The following is a 16540-nucleotide window of genomic DNA, read 5'->3' as shown; positions in this document are numbered from 1 at the left end:
CTGAACTTCAGAACCTTGCAAATAGATAGGGTAATAAATGCTCATTATTATTCTCATTATTATTACACATGTGCCATGACTTTGTTATTATGGCTTTTACCATCACTTGAGAGGGCTGTTGGTATAACCCCTGCCCACTGGCACAGAGATGTAATCACACGTATGGACAGCATTACCCAGTGCTGACTCAATACAACCAGTCAGTGGCACTCCAGTGGCACAGGCAGAATTTGGACGCTTGTGATGTAGGATGAGTGGAGACATAAAGCAAAGCTCGAAGTGAATGTGAGGAGGTACCACAGAGCTCTCCAGTCCTTTGTCATTTCAGGAAAGGACTCAGGTGCCTTTCATCACTGTGTAGCATCATCATTCCCTATGGATGAAGAAGTCAAGTCAACATAAAAACATTTCAGTGCTCTTAGCATCTTATAACTATCATGTTGGTAGACAACTAAATGCAAAGGCAATTTAGTGTGCATTTCAGGGCTGTATTCATTTTCTGACTCCCCATGGAAATTATTGCTTGTTCTTACCTAAAAGGCAGACTTGAGTAACATAGCACGCAAAGCCAATCTCCATAGCTAAGTTGTTAGTCTTCCAGGCAGACAGGGCTCATACTTCATTCTGGTTGCCAGTATACTCTGGGTGAATTTTGGAGAGGTAATCATAGTCCAAATAGGGTCAGCTGTACAAGGCCAAGGCTATCGATGGCTGTTTTCTGAGGTTTGCTGTGGTCAGGAATGCCTGTGACATCTATTTCAATTCAGATTCCTGCAGAAACCAAACAGACATCTTCACCTAGTCCTTTACTTAAGGAATTCCTTACCATAGGATAGAGCCTCGAACTGCAAAATGATGAGGTACAAACCTTCAGCAATTAAGTGAAACACAAAATAATTTATGCGTACTGGCACTAGCTAAACGCAAAAAGACAGCTTGTCCTGCTCCAAGTTGCAAATAAAAGCTCTTCTTCAATGGTTTATTTTTAACTTAGACACCACTAGCTTAATATGTTCTGGAGCATCTACAGAGAATAATTTTTATGGAATATATTTTTTAAATCTTGCTTTCCAGGGAAGTACTTTTTCATCTAGTACTTTTTCCTAAGCTATTTTTGTACCCCAGTGTATGAATTCTAACATTTTCTGGGCAACATTGTGAAAAAGTGAATAGATGAATAGGAGATGTAAAATACGCCAGACTTCATAAGAATTACTCAGTCCAATTTTCCTGTTCTCTATTGAAATTTGGATTTACTGATGATTTGTTCAAGCCTGTGGGAAATCTTATTTAGCTATGTATTAAAAACAAATCAAAGGTTCTGATCTTAACTTGCATTTCTGACTACAAATGACTTCTGTATTTTTTCAGCTAGGTCTGGAATATCTCTTCAAGGTAACTACGATCTATTCATGAGTTTCCTCATTGTTTTTCAAGGTCAGATTTATTTAAAGAGGTGTAGGAAATTGCATATAACCAGTGATGAGAGGATATTTTAAAGGCTTGATCAGAACAACTGCAGGAAAGAGGTCAACGTTAACTTGATGGTCATTCCAAGTGTTAATTTTGACTTCAGCAATACCTGCTACTAAAATGGGTTCCCGGATAGGAATTGTGAATCTTGCATTTAAGAAAGGAGAAAATGTGATTTTAGAAAAGTGATGCAGATTTTGTCACATCTCTGTGAGCGTCCAATCTTTACACATCTGATCAATAGCTTTAGCAGTGGGACATGCATGTGATTTATTCACTTTCAAATCTGTCTAAGGAAGACAACAAAACAATATTAAAATCTCCTGTGGCTAGTCAGTGAGTAGATGGTATTTGCCATGGGAAGAGCAGTCAAGCTGGTTTGCAAAGGCTGTAGCTACAGTTACCTTTTCAGATTAAGGTGAATGGAGTAAGGTGACAAAGCTTTGATTTCCATCCATTAGGACTGCAAGCAAACAAAACAAGCAGGGCAGGTGGGCAATGACACCAAGATGGGCCGAGGCAGTATCAACTCAGTGCAGTGCAGCTGCATGCATCACCAAAGCAATACCAGGGACGTGGCAGTGGGATGGGTGTGTTCCTGTGGTGCTCTGACCTTGCACTCCTCTTTTCAGATGGCTAAAGTACATAGCTGTGACTGGGGCTTTTTCTGCACTGAAGACCCTCTTATCGCTCCTTTAGGGCCCCTAACTGTTGCTAGAAGCAGGCTGGGGGCAAAAAAGCCCCAGGCCTTTGGGTACCAGAGATCTCATCTATAGCCATAAACCAGCAGGGAAATGCCAGAGGCCACATGGAGTACAGCCAGTGGCAGTTGCTGCCCAGGCCCCTAAAAACAGCTCTATAAATGAGTTAACAATATCACAGCAAACACCTGCTTGTGCTTTCTATGTCTCATTGCGGGGGCACTGCATCTAAGTTTGTGCTGCCTGGTACACTTAGGCACCAGAGACTGCAGTAACACCAGCTATTTGTCACCCCTTCTGAATGAACCCATGGGGGCCCTGCCTCACCGAGTGGCAGCCAGGACAGGCTCCCTGGCCCCCACATCACAGGAGGAACCTCTGCCAGGTGCCCCCACACTGACAGCCAACAAGATATGCACAAAGTGCCAGCAGCATAGAGATTACAAAGATGCATCAAAAAAGCTTCCCTGTCTGTCTCCCTGCACAGTGGACCCAGAGGACCTTTGATAGGTTTGAAGCCCTAAAAGGAGATTTCTGTGTTCTGGTACTGCTTGAGCCCCTACAAAGGAGATGAAAAGGAGGAAAAAACCATCTGAACAGCCCAGTCTGGTCTGAACTGCATGCATTCATTATGGCAAAGACGGATTTCTTCTGGTTCCTCCTCCGTATCCTCCTCCTCTGCAGTGGCAGCAAGAAGCTTGACACTCCAATTACAAGATATTCATGTTAAACAGAGAAGAGGGACAGCTAGTCAGTGGCAGATGTTTAGGATATGGTATCCAAGGCTCTATGCAGCCTGGAGGAACAAACTGAAATGACTCTAATGACCTGGCTCATCACAACTCTTCAGTGTAGACTTAAATTAGCTCCTATCCATCAGTGTTACCCTTGACTTAAATCAGGCCCCAAATGTAGTCACTTCACAAAAGCTACTGCGAAATGGGACTGGTGTCCTGGAGGTTGGAATGGGCCCCATTGTGTGGGGCTGCTGTTGCAGTGTACTGAAGTGCCTTTCCCATGCCTTTTTCCCCACCCAGGTTTGCCACTTGGCTGCAGCTCATCCCTGAGCACCCCCCAGCAGAGAGTCTCAGGCCAGGAGTACCACTCACTCTATCCATTTACAAAACTGTGCAGATGAAATCCATTCAAAGGCTTGTGCAAAAGCATTTGATGTTTGTGGCTCTGAGACCGCTTTGTCCTTTCAAACTTGAGACAAGTTTTTGTCTTTTTTTCCCCTCAGATGGAAATGGTAATGCAGGCTAAGAAAAATGTCATTAATAATACAAACTGGGGGACTTGGGGAGAAAATTTTAGTTTTGAAAAGTGACTACTCTGCATGAATATGTCATGCCATCAGAAGTTTATCTGGATTGTCTTGACTTTTCACATACGCATATATTTCTCTTCTGCCACAGCTGGTCCTTTTTCCTTATTTAATTAGGGTGTTAGTGCACACTTAAATTAGAAGAATTAAATTGAGATTCATCCATTCAAGAGGCATTTTTATAGGGGAAAAATATTTTCCTTTTGATATTATTTTCCTTTTTTATTTTGTCTCTATTTTTAATTTAAAGGTACTTCTCTTATGTTTTATTCACTTGTTTTCATTAGGTAAAGGAATGCCTTGGCATGAAAACCTGTCCTGAATCCACTGCCTGTTTGACAGATAGATACAAAGGCTTGAAACATGAGATGAAAAGCAAATGGTTACAACGAAAAAATCCTCAACCGATCAAAACCAAAAACCAACCAACCAACCAGACCCCCCTAAACAAACAAACAAACAAACAATCAAACAATCAAACAAAAAGGAAGGAATTAAAGCCAGCACAGGGGCATGTATCAATACTGTGTGAGTGCCATTGCATGCATTGGTAAGACTGACAGACCTCAACAATGAATCTCTACTGCCTTTTAAAAAGGTAGGGCCCTCCTTTTTATCTCTAGATTGATCCTGAAGAGTTTGCTGCAAGTAGATATGGCTTGAATTTCAAACATTGAGTGCTGGTATCTGCGATTGGTCCCATGCTGTAAATCACATGTTAATGTTTCTCTGTCTTGACTGGATGAGAATATACATAATAATCAGGAAGAGGCCTTGAAGAAGCCACTGTGGCTTTAAATCTCTCAGGGAGTAGCAGCAGTTTGGGGAGAAGCGGCTGATAAAGCGGATTAGGGAATTCTAGAAAATTTAAAACCCACTCCTTTCCGGGCCACACAGGCTCTGCCAAAGGCATCATTCCTAGGAAAATTAGGCTGCTGTGAAATTTATTGCCAAGGTGCAGAATTTACATTTCAATTTCTCTTGTCACAGCCTGGGCTGTGGTCAGATCCCCTCTGCTTGCCTCAACCGCTTCTGCGCTATGTTTGCCTCTCCTCCCGGGCTCTTTGTGGGTGCTGAAGACAACCGCAAAGCCCTCTTCCAGAAGTTTAAGGACAGCAAGGCTGGCTGGGGAGGGTTGCAGAGGTTGGTTGCTGTTGCTTTTCACTATATTGTACTCTCATGGCCAAGCAAGGGCTTATATTCTCAACCCTACAGAAATTCAATGAGTTGAATTTTTGTCATTGACAGTAAATGACACTCAGAGCTTTACCTGAGAAGAGGTAGAAAGAAGCCAAGGCAAGCAATGACCACCTTCACATTTGCAGGAAAGGACCCTCACTGATCCTCTTCCAGGTATCAGTGGAGCTCTGCTGGGCTCCACAGCTAGATATGCCCTGATGGCCCAGGCAATGTCAAACTGCTTCCACCCTGTGGGGAAGGACAGACAGGCAGTAAGTCCTGAAGATGCTGTCCAAGGAACTGAAGAAGAGAAAGAAGAAAAGGCAGTAGAACATTTCGATGAGACAAATTTGGAGAGAGAGGAAAAGAAATAGTGAGAAATCGTAGGCAAAGAGTGCAAAATAATGAGATTGCTGTGGGTAAAGCAATTTTGGACAGTGTTTAGTTGAACTCTTCAACAGGGCTATTCCTGTTCCTTTGTGCTCTATGTTACTCCCCTTGTCAAAGAAAGAGGTCAGTAGCAGAAAGGTTTGCAGAAACTATGATCATTACACGGGTATTCATAAACACCCAGAGCACTGCCAGTCACAGGACAGGAACAGGTTGTATTACCATTGGGCCTCACCAGAATTAGACCAAAAAGCTTGAAATTAGCAGTGCATTCCTTTGTGAAGGAGTCTAAGTCCTAACAGTTTCATGACTAGCTGAAATTATGTCTGAATTTGCAAAGAAAAAAAAACCAACCAAACTTCCTCAGAGGTGTTTTGCAACTGTAAAAGAGGCATAACTTGCATTATCTATGAACTATGATAAACTGTTATTAGCATTTCAGTTACATTTTCCTTAGAAAGCCAGGAGGGGTTCTGACCCTGGATTAAGGGTCCCTCCGGATACTTAAATAGGAAGTGCATATGGAAATGGAGTTGTCCAGGGTGTCAACACCTTGAGGTGAACGATAGCTTGAGGTGAACGATAGCTTGAGGTGGAAGGGCAAGGAATAAATGTTGCTGCAAGAAAAGCTGCTGAATTTCCTTTTGAGAGACTGATAATCCCACAGGCTGCTGCAGAAGCAGCTTTTGATTATCATTGCTGATGATATTAGGAGACATCTCTGGAGTCTGTCCTTTAAAAAATGTTTCCCTAGTGCTACTTGAAAACATATGGGTTGGGAACTACAATGAAAAACTGATGTTTTACTAACTCTCTTGGCATGATGAAGGCTTAGAAAATGATGCGCCTGATACTGGAGATGCATTTTTAACAGTAAATGAAACTAGACTGCATAAAAATTCAAAATACTAGACTGGTAAATGTAGATGAGAAAAGAAGTTGGATCAAGAAAAAGGAGCTGGGTAAAGAAACAAGTGAGAAAAGATGGATCAGACCTACAGTTGAGGTAAATTGGAGCAGTTCCACGAACTTTAGCAGATCTATCTTGAGCTGCACGAACTCACTGAAGATCTAAACATATACTAGCAACTTGTACACAGAGTTTGAGTAAACTAGGTCTAACAGAGCATTTTCAAATGGAGAGATATCCTGATGGCTTTATGAAGTAATACGATGGGCAAGAAATTTGGAAGGTAACAATTCTGAGGGGAAAGGAACAGAGAGATGAAGCCAGCATCAGTAGTTTTTGCCAGCTCCATCAGCAATGCTTACTGAAGAAGTGGCCTCCTGGCTTCAAAGGAGGCACACCTGCATGGGTTTCAGAAAAGAAACAGGAAGGGAAAAAGGGAAGAAAAAGGAAAGAGGAAAGCTCTGCACGCTGGTTGTCCCAGGCTTCTCCAGTCTAGTATCTTGGGAAACTGGGCCACAACTATACTAACACCTGAAGAGAATTTCATGCCCTGGCTCCAGTGGCTCTTATCTGTACAACTTAAACCTCTTTTCAAACAACATACACTAACCCCTAGAAGATGTTTTAGACCAGAACAAATATGGTCTCTGCTCGAGTTGGATCAGGTTACTTTTGCTGGTTTAATAGGATGTTTTAAAAAATAAAATGAAAAAGCATCATCCTGATACTGCTTCAATGTATTCATCGGGCAAAATGCTGGCCTTCAACAAGTGAGAAAACAGTAGACATCATCCCATCAGTTCTACCACCTGTGGAAAAATTAATGTATTTTGATTGCTGCAGAATTACTTTTGAGAAAAAGCTACTTTGACAAAGTGCAGAATCACTACCTCTCTTGACTGGGCAGGCAGTTTTGAGCCCCCACCAGCCATTATGATTTTATAAACTTACTAATGTTAAAAAGCGTTCTCTTTCAGTGGCTTTCTGCTCCACCTCTTTGTCTCTCTTAGACCTGTTAGCCATCACACATATACCCATAGGAAGAGTCAGATGACCAGCAGGTTTTTTGCCATACAGGTGCTACAGAATTCCTTCTCCTTCCAAACTGTTACATGGTGAACTTCTAGAGGTTTCTCTGTACTCTTAAGAAAAAACACAAACTGCTGCCAAGGTTGGCATCCTTCTGCACCAGTATGGGCAAGCTGTCAATCTGCTCAATTTCTGTAAACAGGTCAGATGGAAACAATCTTTTAAAATGGCAAAACTTACAGTTTGCTGTATGGTGGTTACAGTGTCTGTTGAAGCTGTAAGGTTCTGCAGCATCCTAAAGAAATGGTAGATCCTAAAGACAGCTTTCATCTTTAGCCACAATGAATTAATATAAACTACTTTTCAATTTTCCCAGGCCCTCTTTACACTCCCTAGCTAGGAGCTTAACCTCTTTTCCAAACCCCAACATAGCTAAAAAACACTTAATATCACTCTCATTACTTATAGAAATCAGAATAGATTTTGCATTTGACTACACAAAGAAGTTTTATTTCGGTAACTTGAGGTGCTAGGGTTTTTCCAGATGTGACTCAAGCCATGATTTCCTGTTGAAATAAGCTTTTATCCTTTATCAAAGAGATAGATTGTGTTATGAGAAAATTCAAATGATTTTATTCTGGACCTTGTCTAATTAAATTGAACAATAAAAATTTTTATCCTTTATGACCGCCAAGCAATTAAGTGACCTGGTGACAGGGAATTAAGTCAGTCTTCTTCCTTTGAAATGACAGCTGAAATAAGAGCAGCATTGTTCTTTGTCTACTGTATGTGTGCTGGAGAGGAGGCAGAGGGGGAAGGATGGGAACAGGACAATACATAACAGAAAAATCCTGCCCCTGTTGCAACTGCTGGATTGTTTCCCATTAACTTTCCTAAGGGCAGAATTTTCCCTACTGTGTCACACCTTGTAGAACAGCTTGAAAAACAAACAAGCAAGCAAAAAATACCACCTTGCTTCTACTGTAATTTATAATATTCCCCAAACTGTTAATCTAAGAAAGCTCTTTGAGCATATTTTGGTGCCTTTCTCTTTCTCTGACATCCCTCAGTGTAAATGACAGTGGAGTAGGAAGAGTGCATGATAGCTCGTTAAAGGTGTGTGCCAATGAACTTCTAATTTAAACATGACACAATGGGAACTGGATTAGGGACATTTGGGTATAAAAACAGGAGCATCTAAAGGGTGAGGGCAGTAGCAAATTCACCAGCATTGTAGTCTGCAGCCTGCCCAACAAAGGGGAGAGATACAGCCTCAGAGACAGGTGACACTGTGGCTGCATAGAAAGTTTTCCCCTTTGCACTGCTACAATTATCTTAATTATAGAAATTTAATTCAATCAGCATACAGTTGCTTTCATTCAGTAATAAAATTGTCCAAAGTAGCACTATCCAAGACAAGAAAGGCATGTATATCTGGAAATAAGTAAGTCTATTTGGCACATGATATTGGCATAACTATTCTTTATAAAAATCATGTCCCATCTAATGCATTTTCCAGTGCATCCAGTCTTTGGGTAGCTGTTTTATATGTATATCTACACACAGAGCACTGTGTGATAGGACAATCACGTATAAGCATCAGTGGGTGTTTGTCTGTCTGATAAAACCATAAACAAAAATCAATTTTATACAAATGATCTCAGTAAATTGGCTGAAAGCTTGTAAGATAATAACAAATGGACAAAAAAAATATGCATCTATTTTGGTGCCACTTACCAATTAATGTTAGTTACTTCTCACCAGACATCTCACTTGTATGGATGAAAGATTGTTTTATTTCCTTTTCCCCAAACTGTGCTCTACCATTGGACTCCTTTTGAAAAGGAAAAAGCCACTATCAACTGTCCCTCATTACGTGGCAGAGTCCATCTGGAACAAAGTTTCTGTTAGCCTGCATAGATTTAGTCTAACTGTTAATTACTGTAATTAATTAACTTCCATGGATAGAAAAAGATGAAAACAAGCTAAAGAGCAGGACAGTTTCATGCAAAAGATGTTTCTACAGCAGCTGAATACTCCCTGCTTTCACATCACAGCTGTAAAAGTTCCTGGTTTGGGCTTGTAGCTTTCCTTGATGATGGTGGCATTAATAATTTCCAACAGTGACAGACTTCAGAGTGTCAAAAGAATTAGGGCTGTATTGTCAGGAAATAGGAATGTAAGCCACACAGAGTGAATATAGAGTTTTTTTAATGTGTTTAGATTTTAAATCCTTTTAAGGGATAGCATTGCAGGCTTCAAGTGCTGTAGCAAATCATTAATGATAATATGAAATCCCAGCAGAATTATAGCAGCTATTTCACCGTGAACTTGGCCATTCAACCGTGTAAAGAGAGTCCTTTCTACCTCTGAGTTGTTACAAAAAGTAGTCATCTTTCCACCAATCTAGCAGGGTAGCCTGATCAGCCACTAAAACTAGAAGAGTGACCCATACTGATTGTATTTCTTACTCAGTACAGAGTTAAGAAAATGTATGACTGTAAAAATTCACACAAGAATAATTCTTCAAGGACTATTAAATATCTCAAGAAGTTGGTGAGCTGCAAAGTGTTGCAGGCTGGAAAAGCCCTTGGAGGGAGCATCCCTACATGCTTGTCCTCTTCTTACGCTTCCTAGGCACCCACTGCTGGCTGCCGTCAGCTGTTTCTAGACTTGTGTTCAAAGCAGAAACTTTGGAGGCAGATCATAATTACTGGTCTTTTTGTTTTTTAGATGCTCTATTTTTGCCAGAAGGCCAAAAGTTGAAATAAAACAGTTCTGGTATTATCTGTCATTCTAGACACAGAAAAGGGGCATGAATTCAATATAGGGGTAGACAATGTAGATATATTAGAATGCATTACTATCTTCAACATTGCCTATTGCCAGTTTCATTTTTATTGCATGGCAGAGGTCAGTATCTTTAGGTAGTTCAGAGATCCCAAAGGGTAAAAAATTACCAAGAACTCATCTATTCAGCATATATATGAAGCTATCAAAACAGACCATCAGCATGGTGCTAGCCTCTCTGATTTACATTATAGGTTTGTTTTGGCAAAAATGATTTGTCTGTCATTGATGGTGGGCAGATATTGAGGGCTGAAATAAGGTGGCATCTTATTGTTCTTCAGCTGAAATGTAGCTTATGGCAACAAGATTCACAAGTCTCAGATTCCTACTGGAAACTGCGCTGTGTTTGGTTTGGGAAACTGCAAGAAAATTTTTATTTCAGAATGCCTTCTTGTTATTCCTAGAAAAAAATCAGGTTCATCCAGACTTCCTTTTTTTTTAATTGAAAAGAGGAAGAAAATGAAATGAAAATAGCAATCAATATGGAGGAAAGAAATGGGACATTCTTCCACAGCTTGTTCTTACGGGCACAGATTGCTCTTACACGCATCGGACTTGGCAGTCTTTGCTGGATTCTTCAGGACAACTTTATCTCAGCTAGAGGAGATTGCACCTAGCCATTTACTTAGTGATGCTTAACTGAGCAAACTATTACACTAGTGCCACAGTGTGTTGGCTTTTGATTGGTCTCCAGGCTTAATTAAAGCATTTTGGATATTCTTTAGACCACCTGCATGTTCTAGATCTAGATAATTTTGGTATCTGTCACATGGTGGGCAAAGAGGAAAAGATGCACCACATCAGACAAAGAGTTAAATACTGTGAGTTTTCAGATAAAGGTACTCTGTCATTTTGGCCCTAAAGTTTTATTCCGACTAGGCTGATGTTATATCATCTTGTTATATTATCTCATGTTATATCACCTCATCACTGTTGAGTCTTTTACTCCTCCTAAGGTTCTGGCCTCAGTGGTACCCTGTCACAGCCTATTTCTCAGATTTGTTCTGCACTCTGTAAAAGAGTTTTTGAAGTTTGCCACCTTCTAAATGCATTGAAGTTTTCTTCTTGTTATGGGATGAGAAGTAGTGGCCAGAAATGTCCAGATGACCTTCTCTTTTGCCTCTCTCGCTTTCCCTCTAATTCACTTTCTGCACTGGTCTGACAGAGCCTGAGATGGTTGCACTTCAGGCCACATTGCAAGACCTGTCGATTATTCTGTCTTTTGCCAAAGAGGCTGATTCGAAGGGGTGTGAATTTTTGTGAGGCTTTGGAAGTGTTGAACTGACTTTTCTGTCACTTTCACTACATTTTACTTTCCGTGGGTTACAGCGCTGATGGAAATATCCTTATAGTCTATGATAGGCACATTCTATAAATAGCATGTTAAAGAAATTGAAATGTTTTTAAAAATTAAGGATCTCCCAAAAGTTTTACAAGTATAGGCACTGTATGTCATCAACCAAAAATAACCACTGCATTTTTATTTTTGTCAAAAGATACGTATAAGTAGGAAAATATGCAGTTTAATTTGCTCCTTGGTATTAGTTTTCATAGTATTTGCCAGTAATGGCAACATTATAATTTGTAGAATTAATTAATGATCTGGCATCTGATTTTGATTCATTAATGCTTAAGCCAGCTAAGTCTCAATTATCCTCTGGACTATTTATTCCTTAACAAGCTTTTAGCTAATGTGATTTTAAAAATGTGAAAATAGGTCTTAACTTGCCTTTAAGAAGCGACAACATTGTAACACTCCTCTACAAAATAAAGGAACCTTCTTTATTTTTTCTCTATTATAGAAACATTCAAAATTAGACTTGGGGATTTGCAATGTATTCACTAAATATATATTATATCTATATATACCTGGAACCTGACTTCAATTTAGTCTTGATTAAAAAATGTACTGAATTGGAAACTGTGTAATAAAGGATGCCTAAATCATACTGACCCAGAATAGCTCACTCAGTCAGACAGTTAGCAAATAAGTGCACAAGCAAGCAGATGATACGAGAATTCAAAATTAATTCTATTCTCAGAGGATGCATAGACTAGGAGATAGCATCTGATTCTATCTGCAGACGTGTAAATCCAGAGTAACACCTTGGCTAAAGCCTCGTTACCCTGAATTTGATAGCTTATCCTCCAAATGATCAGAATTGGACTCTTCCGTGCCCAAGGCTAGGTTAAAGTAGCTGAAATATCCAGTACTACTTCATGACATTTTTGTGATGCAACTGAAAGTCTCTCCTGATTTCCAGGTATTTATTATTTATTACTAATCCATTTACCAAAGTATTTTAAAGACTCCTGAATTTTTCTCCAAATGACTGGTATATTTAAAAGTTCAATCACCACGTTCTTTGGGAAAATTTGCCTGACACAGTTATGTATTGTGCTGCAACTGTGTTATGATAGGGGGCATTCAGAAACTGCATACCTTTGATTTGGGACCATCAGGCACCAGTTTCAGAGTGATATGAACTGATTATGGGAAGATGGTTCTGTTGCTGGGCGCTGATGTGATGATCCTGCCTGCTGTCATTGTACTTTGTCCCTGCTCACATCAAAACTAGAATGTGTGATTACAAAGATGGGTAAACAAATGAATCATGGATGTTTTAAGCAAATAATCTTAGTTAATCACTTTAGTTGCTGAGATTTGTTTTGAAAGTACCTTCCAAAAGCTTTCAGGCATTATGTAAATGGTAGAAAATACAAAACTAAGCCCTCAGTGTTGCAGTACATTAAATAATTCATCTTCTCCTGAAATCATGCTTCCTTCTCCTAAGGAGTCATTCGATGGCCTCCCAATACCTGTATATCAATGTAATAGCATTGGTGCTGATGTAGTGTCATTAGTTCACACTGCTGTGACAGCTAGAGCTTTCCCTACCCTTCCCATCAAGAAAAGCCTGAGATGAACATCTGATAATATCTTCCTTCCCATTTTTAGACCAGTAATGTCCAAGACGGAAAGTCAGTCCATAACAGTAGGACTGTTAATAGAGTGAGCTGTAACACCAGCTTCTCTTGAAACCCAAAGAGCTGTTAGCTCAGACAGCTCTCAAACGTCTACCCCAAAACTTCCAAGTGACAGGACTGTTGAAGTCCCAAGCTGTCTGTGGTTTTAAAAATAAAAACCTGTTTGCTGAGTCAGATGCTCTGGCCCACTGAATCCACTCTGCGATGCTCTGGGGACTCAAGGCATCTCTAAATCCAGCCTATGTGGCTGGTGCAGAACTCATGGGTGGTCACAAAGCCAGCTACTGGAGACATAGCAGAGCCAACAAACAAAGGAAACAATCTCCAGTTACTGAAGCATGAGGAAAAGTCCAAGGTACCTTGGTTGTTATGGCAAGAGTTCATTTGGACTAAGGTAAGAGATGGCTGAGCTGGATCTTGAAAGCTAGGGCTGGACTGCTGGAAGAACAGGTTTTCTCAATTGCTTAGAGAAAAGGATTGAGCTGAGAAATCAAAGCAGCCCTGATCACTTTTAATCAACTGAATGAAAAGGAAGGAGGGGAAGTGGAGGCCTGGAAAGAAAAATATGTAGACCTTAAAAAGTTCCAGCTGCTGTTCTCTAATGGAGTCTTGGTTCCTCATGAACGGTGGAATAGTTGGGCCACCTGGTGGTAAACAGAAAACCAACAACTTTTGCAATTTCCAAGCCACAATAAATATCCTGAGGATCAGAGAGCTCCGGGGATTGTCATAGGCTGGGAACCTTTCATTCCCAGGTGGCTGATGTGCAGTCATCGCCAGGAGACAGCAGCCATAGCGGCTTCCATCAGTTGCTATTCAGGTGCAGTGCAGAAGAGACAGGCTGATCTGGGCTTTAGCCAATTTCTGCCAGACAACTGGCTCCATCACAAAATCATCTACCACAGCCAGCCTCTCCTTTGCCTCAGGAGGGCGGCAAAGGAGAAAGCAGTCCAGGGACAGCTGAACCTAAGTAAGCTTGTGAAGTAGGAGCTTGACGTGATGTTTCTTAAGCGGCTAAATGAGAACCCCTGTCCCTAAATGCAGCATCAGGTCTATGGAGGTAAATCAAGTGAGGCTTATGTGAATGGTCACGATTACACATTTGGGATTCATATTTTAATAAATATTCTGCAATATAGTTGTCATTTCTGTGTCTACAATTTGTTTATTCTGGCAAATCTACTCACCAGAAGTATTGCAAAGTAGCAAAAGAATGTGCACGGAAGATGCCAAACCTGTTGTTTAAGTCCTTCTTCAGAAGCACTTCTAAGTACTCATCTTTAATATCTAAGAATGTAGCTGAGCTGGACAGTGCTATATTGCCAGAGGGCATTCACAGATGGGTTCGGTACAAACAAAGGAATATAAATGGAAATGAGATTGAAAATGTAATTCTTCTTAAATAAAGAACTGTCAGTTGTTTTGCCCAATTCTGTCCACTGGAGCTTTAGTCTGACCCTGGTAAAAACAAGTAACTGTCTCCAGCAGTTGCTGTTCTGCTGAGCATTGCTCCTAGCTGCTCTCTCCTTGCTGCTCTTGCCTGATTTTCTCCCCACATTCCCTAACACTTAAAAGCTCACCAGACTTGTGACTCACATTTTAATCTTATCCAAGTCACAATGTTTATTTCACAGGATGCCCAATTAAACGGTAATTCAATCTGCTCTGGAGTTGTTTCCTTCCCCTCTGGTGATTAGTATAACCTGAATAATGTAGGAAGCACTGGCAGAAAAGGCAGCAAACAACTTCAGTGACATTGGGAGACCAACTTTTTCCACTGAAGAAGAGGGAAAAAGGGTATGCATGAAAATGTTAGCATGGTCACAATTTCTGATGTTCTCTGACTCTGAAGAATGGAAGGGAAAATTATGATACCTTAGTGTGTCTTATGGACTCCCTTTAAGCCTGGGGAAAAATGAGTACGTGTGGGGCTGTGCAAGCCACACAAAGTGAAAGAAAATCTCTGGCCCCATTTTCCCTGTCCTTTCAAGTGCTCATTGTTGCCCTTCATTGAAACCAGTGCAAATATGCCAGCTCCTGCCTCCAACTCAAATGCTGGAGCTCCATGCTCTCAAAGTGCAGGAGCAGACTCCTGCCTATCACTTGCTGCATGCTAGTGCCCAGAAGCCCTAAAAATGTATCAGCTACCAGCTTGCTGACTGACTGAAGGGGATTTTTATCATGGCACAGACTTGCATACTTTCTTGGGGCTTTCTTTTCATCTTCACACAGGCATGTCAAGTGCCATGGGATGCACATAGATGTAACTCTACTTGTTATCTGCTCCACGAGTGCTCCATGAGTAGTCTTCTGTAGCACCTCAGGCTTACATAGGAGGCATAGAAATAGAGGTAGGACTCTGCATAAAAAGAAGGGGTTGTTTTTCAAAATAAGAAAGAAAGTTTAACTAGACTGCTAAATGTTACCTGGTCTTGAGAAAGCAAGCAAATTAAAACCTCTTGGGAAATGCCAAATGTGAGCAGCTCAGTAAGATCGCAGCTTGGAGCTACCTTCCTTCCCAACTCATACAACTGCTAAGGCTGGGAGTGGAATATCACCAGTTACTCAAGGAAATAACCTGGTCTTAGAATGGCTCTTTGCCCATTGGAGCAAACTCAACATTGATGCAAGGATGGGCAACTCTACCGAAGGCACCTCCTCTTTACGCAAGTGCTTAAAACAAAATGTGACCCTAGTTCCTTACTTTCCCGAGCATCACACGCTAGTTACTGAGTAGAGGCCATGTTGTGCCTTGGGACTTTTTTGTGTGTGCGCTGAGACAATCTGTGAACAGGGGTTCATGGGGGAGCAATTGAGGGGTGAGAGAGTCCTGTAGAGCCAAGCAAAACTGTGGCAAGGACCCAGAGCCCATGGGCATGTGTGGGGCAGCTTTCCCAAAAGCCAGGTGTTCTCTCCAGCTTGCAAAGGGAGCAATTTTGTGATTTAGGAAGAAATATTTCCATTTGAGCTCCTGCTGTGATGATGCTCATTACTCTCAGTTATGCCTAAGTGGCGTTACAAGGAGCTCCTCACACAACGTGCCCTGTGCCTGCCTGCCTGTTTTTTTTTTTTCTCTGAGGGGAGAGAAGTTTGGTGCTTGACTTTTCTTGTTGATAACATTATAAAATTCTTCCCAAAGAAATTTTCAATGTGCTTTGCTGAGACTTTCTAAAAAAAATAGATTAATTGTGATAATTAAATTTCCCTCTGAGTGATTTCTTTGATAAATGGGTCTAGTTAGGACTTTCAATTAAGCACCAGGCCCTGCTGTGAAGTCAGACTGAGCTTCGTGTTGCAGGCATTTATTGCCTCATTTACACAGAGGCAATCTGAATTATTTTACATTACACTGTTTTCTTTATCTGTCTTTTTTTTACACAGGTATTAGAATTCCTATTAACCCTTCTATCAGGGAGCCAATTAAAAAGGTACGGTCAAGCAATTTTTAATTATTTTGTTATGGTTTAAATAAGCCTCCTGGAAGCATGGTACTTGAAATCTTTCTCTTGTCCACACTGCAGTCCTTTGCTGCATAAACTCACTGGTTTGTTACTGTGCTGTTGCTGTTACTGTGCAGATTCTTGCGGACTCCGTATTGGTGATAAAAGAATATGAAAAGAATATAAAGTGGGGAAGACAAGACATTGACCATAAAGACAGAGTTTTGATGAATGATGGTAATATGCAACAATTCTG

The 16540-nt window shown here is 40.7% G+C and overlaps 1 long non-coding RNA gene across 2 annotated transcripts in view; it reads right to left on the bottom strand.

Moving 5' to 3' along the window:
- LOC115610451 overlaps window positions 1-16540 on the bottom strand; it is a 125145-nt gene that overhangs the window by 12720 nt on the left and 95885 nt on the right. For both annotated transcript variants that reach the window (XR_003992235.1, XR_003992234.1), the window contains exons 3-4: window positions 534-771; window positions 177-373 (exon numbers count right to left, since the gene is read on the bottom strand). This is a non-coding gene — a long non-coding RNA (uncharacterized LOC115610451). The remainder of the gene's footprint in view (window positions 1-176; window positions 374-533; window positions 772-16540) is intronic.

The sequence above is a fragment of the Strigops habroptila genome, chromosome 7 (assembly GCF_004027225.2).
Source record: "Strigops habroptila isolate Jane chromosome 7, bStrHab1.2.pri, whole genome shotgun sequence".
Classification (NCBI taxonomy): domain Eukaryota; kingdom Metazoa; phylum Chordata; class Aves; order Psittaciformes; family Psittacidae; genus Strigops; species Strigops habroptila.
Note: the sequence above shows the minus strand (reverse complement) of the source record. Positions and strands in the feature narration are given on the sequence as shown.